Below are 15,421 nucleotides of genomic sequence, written 5' to 3'. Positions count from 1 at the left end.
CAACATACGCAAGTCTATCAACGTAATTCACCACATAAACAGAACCAAAAGCAAAAACCACATAATTATCTCAATTGACGCAGAGAAGTCATTTGACAAAATTCAACAGCCCTTTATGCTAAAAACCCTCAATAAACTCGGTATCGATGGAATGTATCTCAAAGTAATAAAAGCTATTTATGACAAACCAACAGCCAATATCATACTGAATGGGCAAAAACTGGAAGCATTCCCTTTGAAATCCGGCACTAGAAAAGGATGCCCTCTTTCACCACTCTTATTCAATATAGTACTGGAAGTTCTAGCCAGAGCAATCAGGCAAGAAAAAGAAATAAAGGGTATTCAAATAGGAAAGGTGGAAGCCAAATTGTCTCTATTTGCAGACGACATGATAGTATACCTAGAAGACCCCATCACCTCAGCCCAAAAACTCCTGAAACTGATAAGCAACTTCAGCAAAGTCTCAGGATATAAAATCAATGTGCAAAAATCACAAGCATTTGTCTACACTAATAACCGACTTAAAGAAAGCCAAATCAAGAATGAACTGCCACTTACAATTACTACAAAAAGAATAAAATACCTTGGAATGCAACTCACAAGGAACGTAAGGGACCTCTTCAAGGAGAACTACAAACCACTGCTCAATGAAAACAGAGAGGACACAAACAGATGGAGAAACATTCCATGTTCATGGTTAGGAAGAATTAATATCGTGAAAATGGCTATACTGCCCAAAGTAATTTACAGAATCAATGCTATCTCCATGAAGCTACCATTGACTTTCTTCATAAAACTGGAAAAAACCATGATTAACTTCATATGGAACCAAAAGAGAGCCCGCATAGCCAAGTCAATTCTAAGCAAAAAGAACACAGCGGGGGGCAGCACACTACCGGATTTCAAACTATACTACAAGGCTACAGTAATCAAAACAGCATGGTACTGGTACCAAAACAGAGATATAGCCCAATGGAACAAAACATAAGCACCGGAGGCAACATAACATATCTATAACTATATAATCTTTGATAAACCTGACAAAAACAAGCAATGGGGAAAGGATTCCCTGTTTAACAAATGGTGTTGGGAAAACTGGCTAGCCATGTGCAGAAAGCAGAAACTGGACCCCTTCCTGACACCTTACACTAAAATTAACTCCAGATGGATTAAAGACTTAAACATAAGACCTGGCACGATAAAACCCCTAGAAGGAAATCTAGGCAAACCTATCCAGGACATAGGAGTAGGCAAGGACTTCATGACCAAAACACCAAAAGCATTGGCAACAAAAGCCAAAATAGACAAATGGGACCTAATGAAACTCCACAGCTTCTGCACAGCAAAAGAAACAGTCACTAGAGTGAATCGGCAACCAACAGAATGGGAAAAAATTTCTGCAGTTTACCCATCTGACAAAGGGCTGATATCCAGAATTTACAAAGAACTCAAACAGATTTACAGGGAAAAAACAAAGAAGCCCATTCAAAAGTGGGCAAAGGATATGAACAGACACTTTACGAAAGAAGACATATATGAGGCCAACAATCATATGAAAAAATGCTTATCGTCACTGGTCATCAGAGAGATTCAAATCAAAACCACATTGAGATACCATCTCATGCCAGTTAGAATGGCGATCATTAAAAAATCTGGAGACAACAGATGCTGGAGAGGATGTGGAGAAAAAGGAACACTTTTACACTGTTGGTGGGAGTGTAAATTAGTTCAACCATTGTGGAAGACAGTGTGGCAATTCGTCAAGGATCTAGAAAGAGAAATTCCATTTGACCCAGCAATCCCATTACTGGGTATATATCCAAAAGACTATAAATCGTTCTACTATAAGGACACATGTACACAAATGTTCATTGCAGCACTGTTTACAATAGCAAAGACCTGGAATCAACCCAAATGCCCATTGATAATAGACTGGATTGGAAAAATGTGGCACATATACACCATGGAATATTATGCAGCAATCAGAAATGATAAGTTTGTGTTGTTTGTAGGGACATGGATGAATCTGGAGAACATCATCCTCAGCAAACTGACACAAGAACAGAAAATAAAACACCGCATATTCTCACTCGTAGGGGAATGATGAAAAATGAGAACACATGGACACAGAAAGGGGAGTACTAAATACTGGGGTCTATTGGGGGAAAAGGGGAGGGCCAGTGGGACCGGGAGGTGGGGAGGGAAAACCTGGGGAGAAATGCCAAATGTGGGTGAAGGGGAGAAGAAAAGCAAAGCACACTGCCATGTGTGTACCTACGCAACTGTCTTGCATGCTCTGCTCATGTACCCCAAAACCCAAAATCCAATAAAAAATTTTTTTAAAAATGTAGAGATTATTCTTGCTACACTGATTTTACAGGTCAGATTGATATGATAGAAAAGGTAGAGGATTCTCTCTTTAAAAAGAAAAACCAAAGAAAAATTTACAAATCAGGAAACCCTTTAGAATCAGAATAGGTTCAGAAAACTCCAGTATAGCCACATGGTCATATAACATTTATGGACAGAAAAAGGAAAGTGATGAAAAGAAAATGGAAGTGAGCTACAGAAGCAGCTGGATTGGGTACAGCTGGGTATTAACCTGTTTCAATCTGATTTGAACAATTGGCTGTTTGTGCTTGAGTGAAGTTCAGCTGTTGTGACTGGCTGAGACTTGGCTAGTTTTTAAAAGAAAGGGTTATGGTGTATTTATAAAAGTTAGGTTGTAGTTCATTGTGTACAGAGAAATATTTAGGCCAGACGTAAAATATTTAAGGAGTTAGCTTTAGGCCAAACTTAATTTAACATCTCTAGACTAACTTAGCAAAATTTTTGCTATAACCACACTAAGCAGGTTGAAGACAGGGCCCAGTGATGAAGCTAAGTTGAAAAGATGACTTGGCTCAGAGAAGCCCATTTGAGGTTTGGTCAGGGAGAAAATCTTTGTCAGTCTTCCTCTTGTTAAAGGAAGAGTACAAGGATATAAAAAGAAGAGTTCAGGGATATAATTTCATTATTCTTTTGGTCATCTTTGCTTCATTAGGGACCAACAAAAGTTTAGTTACTAAATTATCTATTGGAATGTGGCAGTTGCTGGTACAAGCCATCAGGCATTTAAATAAGAAAAGTTATATGAAAATAAAATAACAATGATGAATAGTTGGAGCAGAATAGAAGCCCAGTGTCTGAGTTCAGAGAGCAGCCAGTCTAGAAGATTTCTTGATGTTGGGTAAACACTCCTAGATATTGGGATTAAAACATGTTTAGATCTTAGATGATAAAATGAGGACAGCAGGAACCATCTGATAGGTTTCCTGGTCCTCAGTATGAATGTCTCTGGTGGTCTCTGGTGGTGTTATAAACATCAGTGTCACAGTCATGGTTATTTCCCTAGAGCAGAGCATAGAAACAGCCAGCTTTTGCTAGCAGGGCTTTTTAAGATAGTCTTAATCTGAGCAGTAAGATTTTGATTCTTAGTGACTCTAAGTCAGAAAAGTGGAAGAAAAAAAAGAAAAGTTTTGAGGGTTGTAGCTGGATATTAGAGAAAATTAGAAGAATTGACAAGTTGATAAGAACTAATTAAGTGTGGAAGATTGAAACATCCAGTACAGTTTGTAGGTCAGTAATAAAACCTCAAAGACAATTTAATAGGACTCAAATCTAATAACATACAAAGATGTGTTACAGTTTTCCATTGAATCATAAAGTTTCCCTCTTTATGTTTCCCCGAGTTTTTTTTTTTATTCTTCTTTAGTTAATAAGTCTGGACTTACTAGGTTTAGCTTGATTGATTACATAATGATAACAAAAATGGTAACTGACCACATAAGTCTTTTTGAGTCTGCATTGCTGGAACTTTTCACAAGGAATCTCTGATTAGACTTTTAAAATCTTCTCCAGGCTAGAAAGCCAAGATCAGAATACACCACCAGATTTAACCTTTAGATGTAGGAGAAGTCCTCTCCTTTTGAGATCTCTCAAATATTTCAAGGTTCAAAGGCCTACCAAGAGGCTGGAAACTCTGTAAGCCAGAAGCCAGGCTGGATTATCCAAGAAAGCTTTGTAAGGACTGGCTCCATGACATCGACCTTAGTTTGTTAAAACTGTCTGGTCATATCTGACTCTATGCACATTTTTCTTAAATATGACATTCCAGTCAAAGCCTTGGTTATGTAATCAACATTTCCAATTATGTCTTTTTATAAGTGGAACTTACTTACTTTATGAAAATAATTGTATTACAATAAAAATGAGATCACTCAGTAATAATTTCAAAATTCTGGAGAGAACAGACAGGGAGAAAGATAAATATTGCATTTCTGTTTACAAATATATAATTTACTAATTGTTAATTATTAGAAATAATTTAAGAGAAAAGAGAAACAGCTTCCTCATAACCAGAACATTGACATTAAACAACCAGCCAGTTTCCAATGAAAAAGCCATAATAAATTGTTAGCATTCTTTACAAATTCATCCAGTCCCATGAAATTACTTCCTGTTCTGCTCAACCTTGGGTTAGCAGTTTGATGAACTCATCATCTTCTCTAATAAAATTGTGGAAATCCTCATGCAGTCCAGTAATATGGTTTCCAAGTTATTTAAGCGATGCCTTCAGAGCCTGTACCCTGTAATACTAGTCATAGTCTTTTCTATGAGTCTTTTAGATACTCCCTCTCTGTTGAAATCATTTCTGTCTCCCGCCCTTTTACTTATTTATTATTTACTTTTTAGGCAGAGTCTTGCTCTGCCACCCAAGATGGAGTGCAGTGGCCTGATTTCAGCTCACTGTAACCTCCGTCTTCTGGGTTCAAGTGATTCTCATACGTCAGCCTCCCAAGTAGCTGGGACTACAGGCATGTGCCACCATGCTTGGCTAATTTTTGTATTTTTAGTAGAGACAGGATTTTGCCATATTGGCCAGGTTGGTCTCAAGCTCCTGACCTCAGGTGGCCTTTACCTCCCAAAGTGCTGGCATTACAGGGGTGATCCACCATGCCTGATCTAAAATATTTATAAAATTTTTCCATACAATGATAACCTAGGGGAGTATAAGCATCTTTTCTTATTTGACAATGCTTTTGTGCAATTCAACATACTAAATAAACCTAATTATCTGTAACATCTCTTTCAATAAGGAAAATAACATTTTCAGGGGCCCCCTGGGAAATCTCAAGGTCAATTAGAGACCAAGGATTCATTTAGCATTTGATTTTGGAAAGGCAACATATCTAAAGTTGTGAAAAATATCAAAAGGTTTGAATATTTGACTTAGTAGGAACCTAGCTCACTGTAAAACAGTACTTAGCTACCTATTAAACAAAATGACAGTAAAATAATTCAAAAGTAACTATAGAAGATAACATGGTTATAAAAACTTTTTTTGTTTAGTGAAAAGACTTAGTAAAATAAAGCACAGAAAATTATTCTACTGACATGCGAATCTTGGTTTCCTAAGAAGACTACTAAGAAAGGTAAAGACAGCCAAGTATGGTGGCTCAGGCCTGTAATTTCAGCATTTTGGCAAGCCAAGGTGGGTAAATCCCATGAGGTTAGGAGTCTGAGACCAGCCTGACCAACATGGTGAAACTCAGCCTCTACTAAAAACTACAAGAACTAGAGCTTCAGCAGACATAAAGTCCCTGCCTGGAAGCTCTGAAGAGAGCAGCAGATCTTCTAGGACAGTGTATGAACTCTGATAAGGGACAAGTTGCCTCTTTAAGTGGTTTCCTTACCCAGTTGTATCCTGACTAAGAGACATTTCCCAGTAGGTGCAGACAGACACCTCATAGAGGAGAGCTCTGGCTGGCATCTGCTGGATACCCTTCTAGCATGAAGATATGAGAGGAAGGAACAGGCAGTAGTCTTTGCTGTTCTGTAGTCACCAATGGTGATTCCCAAGCAAGCAGGGTCTGGAGTGTACCTCCCACAAACTCTATCAGACCTGCAGCAGAGGGCACTGACTGTTAGAAGAAAAACTTAAAAACATAAAGAAATAGTTTCAAAATCAACAAAATGATGTCCACTCAGAGACCCCATCCAAAGGTCACCAACCTCAAAGACCAAAGGTAGATAATCCATGAAGATGAAAAAAAACTAGAGGAAAAAGGCTGAAAATTCCAAAAACCAGAATGCTTGTTCTTCTCCAAGAGATTACAACTCCTCACCAGCAAGGGAACAAAACTGGATGGAGAATGAGTTTGATGATTTGACAGAAGCAGGCTTTATAAGGTGGGGAGTAACAAATTTTTCTGAGCTAAAGGAGCATGTTCTAACCCAATGCAAAAAAGATAACAACCTTGAAAAAAGGTTAGATGAAATGCTAACTAGAATAACCAGTTAAAAGAAGAACATAAATGACCTGATGGAGCTGAAAAACACAGCATGAGAACTTTGTGAAGCATACACAAATTTAAATAGCCAAATCAAACAAGTGGAAGAAATAATATCAGAGTTTGAAGATCAACTCAATGAAATAAAGTGAGAAGATAGATTAGAGAAAAAAAGAGTGAAAAGAAATGAACAAAACCTCCAAGAAATATGGTATTATGTAAAAACACCAAATCTACATTTGATTGGTGTACCTGAAAGTGATTGGGAGAATAAAACCAAGTTGGAAAATACTTCAGGATATTATCTAGAACTTCCCAGCTAGCAAGGAAAGCCAACATTCAAATTCAGAAAACACAGAGAAAAACACAAAGATACTCCTCGAGGAGAGCACTCAAAGAAACATAATTGTCAGATTCACCAGGGTTATAATAAAAGAAAAAATGCTAAGGGCAGCCAGAGGGAAAGGTCAGGTCACCCACAAAAAGAAGCCCATCAGACTCACAGTGGATCTCTTGGCAGAAACCTTACAAGCCAGAAGAGAGTGGGGGCCATTATTCAACATTGTTAAAGAAAAGAATTTTCAACCCAGAATTTCATATCCAGTGAAACTAAGCTTCATAAGCAAATAAGAAATAAAATCCTTTACAAACAAGAAAATGCTGAGAGATTTTGTCCCCACCAGGCCTGCCTTACAAGAGATCCTGAAGGAAGCACTAAACATGGAAAGAAACAACCAGTACCAGCCACTGCAAAAACATACCAAATTTAAAGACCATCGACACTATGAAGAAACTGCATCAACTACTGGTCAAAACAACCAGCTAGCATAAAAATGGTAGGATCAAATTCACACATAACAATATTAACCTTAAATATGAACGGGCTAAATGCCCCAATTAAAAGACACATACTGATAAATTGGATAAAAAGCCAAGACCAATTGGTGTACTGTATTCAGGAGACCAATCTCATATGCAAAGACATATATAGGCTCAAAATAAAGGCACAGAGGAAGATTTGCCAAGAAAATGTAAAGCAAAAAAGGCAGGGGTTGCAATTCTAGTCTCTGATAAAACAGACTTTAAACCAACAAAGATCAAAAGAGACAAAAAAGGGTATTACATAACGGTAAAGGGATCAATGCAACAAGAAGAGCTAAATATCCTAAATATATGTGCACCCAATACAGGAGCACCCAGATACACAGAGCAAGTTCTTAGTGACCTACAAAGAGATCTAGACTCCCACACAATAATAGTGGGACATTTTAACACTCCACTGTCAATATTAGATAGATCAACGGGACAGAAAATTAACAAGGATATCCAGAACTTGAACTCAGATCTAGACCAAGGGGGCCTAATAGACATCTAAAGAACTCTCCACCCCAAATCCACAGAATATACATTCTTCTCAGCACTATGTCATGCTTATTCTAAAATAGACCACATAATTGGAAGTAAAACACTCCTCAGCAAATGCAAAAGGATGAGAATCATAACAAACAGTCTCTATGTACCAGAAGCTCTGGGACACATATAAAGCAGTGTCTAGAGGGAAACTTATGGCACTAAATGCCCACAGGAGAAAAGAGGAAAGATACAATCTATACCCTAATGTTACAATTACAAGAATTAGATGAGAAAAATTAAACAAATTTAAAAGCTAGCAGAAGACAAGAAATAACTAAGATAAGAGCAGAATTGAAGGAGATAAATACACAAATTACCCTTAAAAAAATCAATTAATCCAGAAGCTGGTTCTTTGAAAAATCAACAAAATAGATAAACTGATAACCAGACCAATAAAGAATAAAAGAGAGAAGAATTAAATAGAAGCAATTAAAAAATGATAAAGGGGATATCACCACTAATCCCACAGTTATACAAACTACCATCAGAGAATACTATAAACACCTTTATGCAAATAAACCAGAAAATCTAGAAGAAATGGATAAACACCTAGACACTTACACCCTCCCAAGATTAAACCAGGAAGAAGTTGAATCCCTGAATAGAACAATAACAAAGTCTGCAATTGAGGCAGCAATTAATAGCCCACCAAACAAAAAATTTCCAGGACCAGAAGGGTTCACAGCCGAATTCTACCAGAGGTAAAAAGAGGAGCTGAAATCATTCCTTCTGAAACTATTCCAAACAATAAAAAAGAGGGTATCCTCCCTAACCCATTTTATTAGACCAACATTCTCCTGATTCCAAAACCTGAAAGAGGCACAACTAAAAAAGAAAATTGCAGGCCAATATCCATGATGAACATCAATGTGAAAATCCTCTAAAAAATACTGGCAAATCAAATCCAACATCACATCAAAAAGCTTATTCATCATGATCAAGTTGGCTTCAACCCTGGGATGCAAGGCTGACTCAACATAACCAAATCAGTATATGTAATTTATCACATAAACGGAACCAACGACAAAAATCACATGATTATCTCAATTGATGCAGAGAAAGCCTTGGACAAAATTGAACAGCCCTTTAAACTAAAAACTCTAAACATGATAGGTATTGATGAAATCTGTCTCAAAATTATAAGAGCTATATATGACAAACCCACAGTCAATATCATAGTGAATGGGCAAAAACTGGAAACATTCCTTTTCAAAACTGACACAAGACAAGGATGCCCTCTCTCACCACTCCTATTCAACATAGTATTGGAAGTTCTGGGCAAGGCAATCAGGCAAGAAAATGAAAGAAATGTTATTAAATTAGGAAATAAGGAAGTCAAATTGTATCCAATTGCAGGCGACATGATTATATATTTAGAAAACCCCATCATCTCAGCCCAAAATCTCCTTAGGCTGAAGCAACTTCAGCAAAATCTCAGGATATAAAATCAATGTGCAAAAATCACAAGAATTTCTACACACCACTAACAAATAGATTGCCAAATCATGAGTGAAATCCCATTCACAATTGCTACAAAGAGATTAAAATACCTAGAAATACAACTAACAAGAGATGTAAAGGACCTCTTCAAGGAGAACTACAAACCACTGCCCAGGAAATAAGAGAGGACACAAAAAGATGGGAAAATAGGGAGGAACAGCAGGGGTTGGGGAGTTGGGGAGAGATACCATGGGGAGAAATGCCAGATATAGGTGATGGGGAGGAAGCCAGCAAATCACACTGTCACGTGTGTACCTATGCAACAATCTTGCATGTTCTTCACATGTATTCCAAAACCTAAAATGCAATTAAAAATTGGGAGAATATTCCATGCTCATGGTTAGTAAGAATCAATATCATAAAAATGTTCATACTGCCCAAAGTACTCTATAGATTCAATGCTATCCTCATCAAGCTACCATTGACTTCCTTCACAGAATTGGAGAAAACCACCTTAAATTTTATATGGAACCAAAAAAGAGTTCACATAGCAAAGAAAATCCAGAGGGGGGGAAAAAACAGCTGGAGGCATCACACTACCTTACTTCAGACTATACTGCAAGGTTACAGTAATCAAAGCAGCATGGTACTGGTACCAAAACAGAGATATAGACCAATGGAAGAGAACAGAAGCCTCAGAGTTAACACCACACACCTACAACCATCAGATCTTTGAAAAACCTGACAAAAATAAGCAATGGGGAAGAAATTCCCTATTTAATAAATGAGGTTGGGAAAGCTGGCTAGCCATATGTAGGAAGCTGAAACTGGTTACCTTCCTAACACCTTATAGAAAAATTAACTCCAGGTGGATTAAAGATTGAAACCTAAGACCTGAAACCGTAAAAACCCTGGAAGAAATCCTAGGCAATACCATTCAGCACATAGGCATGGGCAAGGACTTCATGACTAAAATACCAAAAGCAATGACAACAAAAGCCAAAATAGACTAATGGGATCTAAACTAAAGAGCTTCTGCACAGCAAAAGTAAGTATCATCAGAGAAAGCAGGCAACCTATAGAATGGGAGAAAATTTTTGCAATCTACCGATCTGACAAAGGACTCAATCCAGAATCTACAAGAACCTAAACAGATCTACAATTAAAAAATAAACAACCCCATCAAAAAGTGTGTGAAGAATATAAAAAGACACTTAAAAGAAAAATTTATGCAGCCAACAAACATGAAAAAAATCTCATCATCACTGGTCATTAGAGAAATGCAAATCAAAACTACAATGCGATACCATCTCAGGCCAGTTAGAATGGCGTTCATTAAAATGTCAGGAGACAGATGCTGGAGAGGATGTGGAGAAATAGGAATGTCTTTACACTGTTGGTGGGAGTGTAAATTATTTCAGCCATTGTGGAAGACAGGGTGGTGATTCCTCAAGGATCTAGAACCAGAAACAAAATTTGACCCAGAAATTGAATTACTGGGTATACAACCAAAGAATTATAAATCATTCTATTATAAGGGCACATGCACATATATGTTTATTGTGGCACTGTTTACAATAGCGAAGTCTTGGAACCAACCCAAATACTCATCAATGATAGACTGGATAAAGAAAATGTGGCACATATGCACTGTGGAAAAGTATGCAGCCATAAAAAAGGATGAGTTCATGTCCTTTGCAGGGACATGGATGAAGTTGGAAACTATCCTTCTCAGCAAACTAACAGAAGACCAGAAAACCAAATACCACATGTTCTTACTCATAAGTGGGAGTTGAACAATGAGAACACATGGACATATGGAGGAGAACATCAGACACTTGGGCCTGCCTGTCAGTGGGTGGGGGCCTAGGGGAGGGATAACATTAGGAAAAATACCAAAAATACCCTAATGTAAATGACAGAGTGATGGATGTAGCAAACCACCATGTCACACGTATAAATACATAACAAACTTGCACATCCTCAACATGTACCCCCGAACTTAAAGTATAAAAAAAAAATTACAAAAATTAGCTGGGTGTGGTGGTGGGTGTCTGTAATCCCAGCTACTTGGGCAGCTGAAGCAGGAGAATCACTTGACCCTGGTAGGCGAAGATTGCGCCACTGCACTCCAGCCTGGACAAGAGAGGGAAACTGTGCCTCAAAAAAAAAAAAAAAGAAGATAAAGAAAAAACTCTTGCTCCAATACACATTTTACTGGGATAAAATTACTGCATATTTTTCCTTAACAAAAACACATTCTTCATGTTTTGTATTGCTTATACATGTAGACAATTATAAATTGTCTGCTGTATAACAGGATTCTGTAGCAGACTAGCAAATTTTATAAACATATCATTTTACAATTATATAGGTATGATTTCTCATACTACAATTTTTCAAATTAACAATAAAAACATTTTAATAGGAGACTTAAATACAGTAATTTGTTTGTATTATATAAAATTAAGAAGCCAAACATATACAGACTTAAACTTACAAATACTTTTGTATCTTACTTAGAATTGATCTAAATATTTAATTAATGTTACTTAACTTAGCATAACTTTAAGTTTGCAAATTACCAAAAAGATTTTAAAAATTGTTTTTATGCAAATGTATTATTACATTAAACAAAGCTAGTCATCATCTCACATTGTTTTTCTGAATATATATATATATATATATTCAGAATATATATTATATATATATATAATTGCACTTTAGGTTCTGGGCTACATGTGAAGAACATGCAGGATTGTTGCATAGGTACATACATGGCAATATGGTTTGCTGCCTCCATCTCCATCATCAATATCTGGCATTTCTCCCCATGTTATCCCTCCCCAACTCCCTACCCTCGCTGTTCCTCCCCTTGTTCCCCCAACAGACCCCAGTGTGTGATACTCCCTCTGTGTCCATGTGTTCTCATCTGTTAACTATTATTACAGCACTTGTGTGTTAGACACATATCAAAAAGTAAAAACCAAAAAACTTACATATTTTTTCTTTTTTTACCACTTTTACTTGTAGGTCTGTTCTTAGGTTGAATCTATATTTTTTATAATCTTGAACATCTAGTAACCAAATTCAACGGTTGTAGCATGCACTTCATGATAGGCAGTAAGTTGGTAGACAAGGTATTTGGACAAGGAAAACAACTTTATTCAGAGCCAGTAAACTGAAAAGGTAGCAGAATTTGTTTCCTAAAGAACCATCTTTAGGTAATATAAATTTTAGGCTCCTCCTTTGAGGAGGGAGGAGAAAGTGGGGGGTGAGGGCAAGAGGTGACCAATGACCACAGACATCTGGGCAGCAGCAATCATTGTGTGTACACACTTTCTTATTTCCTTGAAGGGTTAACATTGGAAAAGATATTATTATTATCCTTGCTTTAAAGTTGAACCACACGAGGCAGTGGAAAGATGGCCAAATAGGAACAGCTCCGGTGTGCAGCTCCCAGTGAGAGTGATACAGAAGGCAGGTGATCTCTGCATTTCCAACTGAGGTACCTGGTTCATGTCAATGGGACTGGTTAGACAATGGGAGAAGCCCAAAGAGGGTAAGCTGAAGCAGGGTGGGGCATCACCTCACCTGGGAAGTGCAAGCCACTCCTAACCAAGGGAAGTCATTAGGGACTTTTCCTGGCACTCTGGCACTCTGGCTCAGATACTGCACTTTCCCCCCAGTCTTCACAACCCACAGATCAGAAGATTCCCTCTGGTGCCTACAACACCAGCACACTGGGTTTCCAACACAAAACTGGGCAACTGTTTGGGAAGACACAGAGCTAGCCACAGCAGCTTTTTTTTTTCATACCACTCTGGTACCTGGAACACCAGGAAGAAAGAACCCTTCATTCCCTTGAAAAGGGGGAATGAAAATAGGGAGTCAAGTGATCTGGTTTGGTGGGCCCCACTCCCATGAAGAACAGCAAGCTAAGATCCACTGGCTTGAAATTCTTGCAGTCAGCACAGCAGTCTGAGCTCGACCTGGGATGTTCGAGCTCTGTCGAGTGACAGGCTTCCATCATCGCTGAGGCTCGCCTGTGTAAACAAAGTCACCAGGAAGTTTACACAGTGACTGTGTGGAGCTCATGGCAGCTCAGCAAGACCACTGCAAGCAGAATGTGTTACTAGACTGCCTCCTTGCTTGGAAGGGCATCTCTGAAAAAAGGCAGCAGCCCATCAGGGACTTACAAATAAAGCCCCCACCTTCCTGGGACAGAACACCTGGGAAAAGGGACACTTGCGGGTATGGTTTCAGCAGACTTAAATGTACCTGCCTGGCAGTTCTGAAGGGAGAAGTGAAGCTCCCAGCAAAGCACTCAAGCTCTGATAAGGGACTGACTGCCTCAAATGACTCCCTGACCACTGTGTATCCTGACTAGGAGACATCTCCCAGGAGAGGCTAACAGACCCCTCATACAGGAAAGCTCTGGCTGGCATCTGGCAGGTACCCTTCTAAGACAAAGATACCAGAGAAAGCAACAGGCAGCAATCTTTGCTCTCCTGCAGCCCTTCCTGGTGATTTCCAGGCAAGCAGGGCCTGGAGTGAACCTCCAGCAAACTCCATCAGACCTGCAGCAGAGGGCACTGACTGTTAGAAGGAAAACTAACAAACAGAAAAAAATAGTTTCAACATCAACAGAAAGGATGTCCACTCAGAGACCCCATTCAAAAGTCACCAACTTCAAAGACCAAAGGTAGATAAATCCACAAACATGGGAAGAAACCAGCACAAAAAGATTGAAAACTCCAAAAACCAGAATGCATCTTCTCTTTCAAGGGATTGCAACTCCTCAATAATAAGGGAACAAAACTGGATGGAGAGTGAGTTTGATGAATTGACAGAAGTAGGCTTCAGAAAGTGGGCAATAACAAACTTCTCCTAGAAAAAGCAGCATGTTCTAACCCTATGCAAGGTGGCTAAGAACCCTGCTTAAAAGGTTAGACAAAAATCTAACTAGAATAACCAGCATAGAGAAGAATGTAAACAACTTGATGGAGCTGAAAAACACAGCATGAGAACTTTGTGAAGCATACACAAGCTTAAATAGCCGAATCAATCAAGTGGAGTAAAGGGTATCAGAGACTGAAGATCAACTAAATGAAATAAAGTGAGAAGACAAGATTAGAGAAAAAAGAGTGAAAAAAAATAATGCCTCCAAGAAACATGGAATTATGTGAAGAGATCAAGTCTACATTTGATTGGTGTACCTGAAAGTGACAGGGAGAATGAAGCCAAGTTAGAAAACACTCTTCGGGATATTATCCAGAAGAACTTCCCCAACCTACCAAGGAGGCCAACATTCAAATTCAGAAAATGCAGAGAACACCATAAAGATACTCCTAGAGAAGAGCAACCACAAGACACATAATCGTCAGATTCACCAGGGTTGAAATGAAAGAAAACATGCTAAGGGCAGCCAGAGAGAAAGGTCAGGTAATGCACAAAGGGAAGCCCATTAGACTTAAAGAAAATCTCTCATGCCACCTTGTCATGTTAACTCTTTTAAGCTAAAGGAACTTGAGAAATGTCAGGAAGGACTCCCTGACCTTCCTCTGCCCTTCTCCACTAATGTATATCATGATAGACTTATATAAGAGGTTCTCTCCCAATACCCAGAGGGAAGAAGCATCCTCATCTCTCAAGATGGAGGGACAGTGAGAGGAATTTGAATGAACAATCCATGTTAAGATCCTTTTGGTTTACTACACTTAGCTCATACTCTTTGTCTTATGATATTCTTCCAAAACTTTCCACTCTTCATCAAACCTATCATAAAAACACTCAGGTTTAATTATTTCTTCAGGTGTTAATTTCATTATGCAGTCTTTCATGTCACATAAAACTAATATTAAATGCATTTTTATGCTTTTAGCTGTCAATATTTCTGTTGTTAGAGCCCTACCTGAGAACTTCAAAGGGTAGAAAGTCATGATATTTTTCTTCCCCTGTGTACTTAATTCTGATAACTGAGAAGGCATACCTGTATTAGTTAAACCAATAATATCAAACTAGCCATATTTACCAATAATTATGTAAGTTACATATACTTGAAAAACATTTTGATTAGTTTCTATATTTCTGAGAGTTTAAGGAATGTTTAATTTATGTATGTGATTATCTTTAAGCCAATCAGAAAAAAACTACATGATTTTAGAAATTAATTTGGTAATGCTATTTGGAAATTAAAAATATTGCATATAGATAACATACATACATACATACCC

The 15,421-nt window shown here is 38.0% G+C and overlaps 1 protein-coding gene across 6 annotated transcripts in view; it reads left to right on the top strand.

Moving 5' to 3' along the window:
• SPIN4 (spindlin family member 4) overlaps positions 1-15,421 on the top strand; it is a 292,612-nt gene that overhangs the window by 201,645 nt on the left and 75,546 nt on the right. The window lies entirely within an intron of this gene.

This window comes from Callithrix jacchus, chromosome X (assembly GCF_049354715.1).
Source record: "Callithrix jacchus isolate 240 chromosome X, calJac240_pri, whole genome shotgun sequence".
NCBI classification, from domain to species: domain Eukaryota; kingdom Metazoa; phylum Chordata; class Mammalia; order Primates; family Cebidae; genus Callithrix; species Callithrix jacchus.
This window is presented reverse-complemented; position numbering and strand designations above follow the sequence as displayed.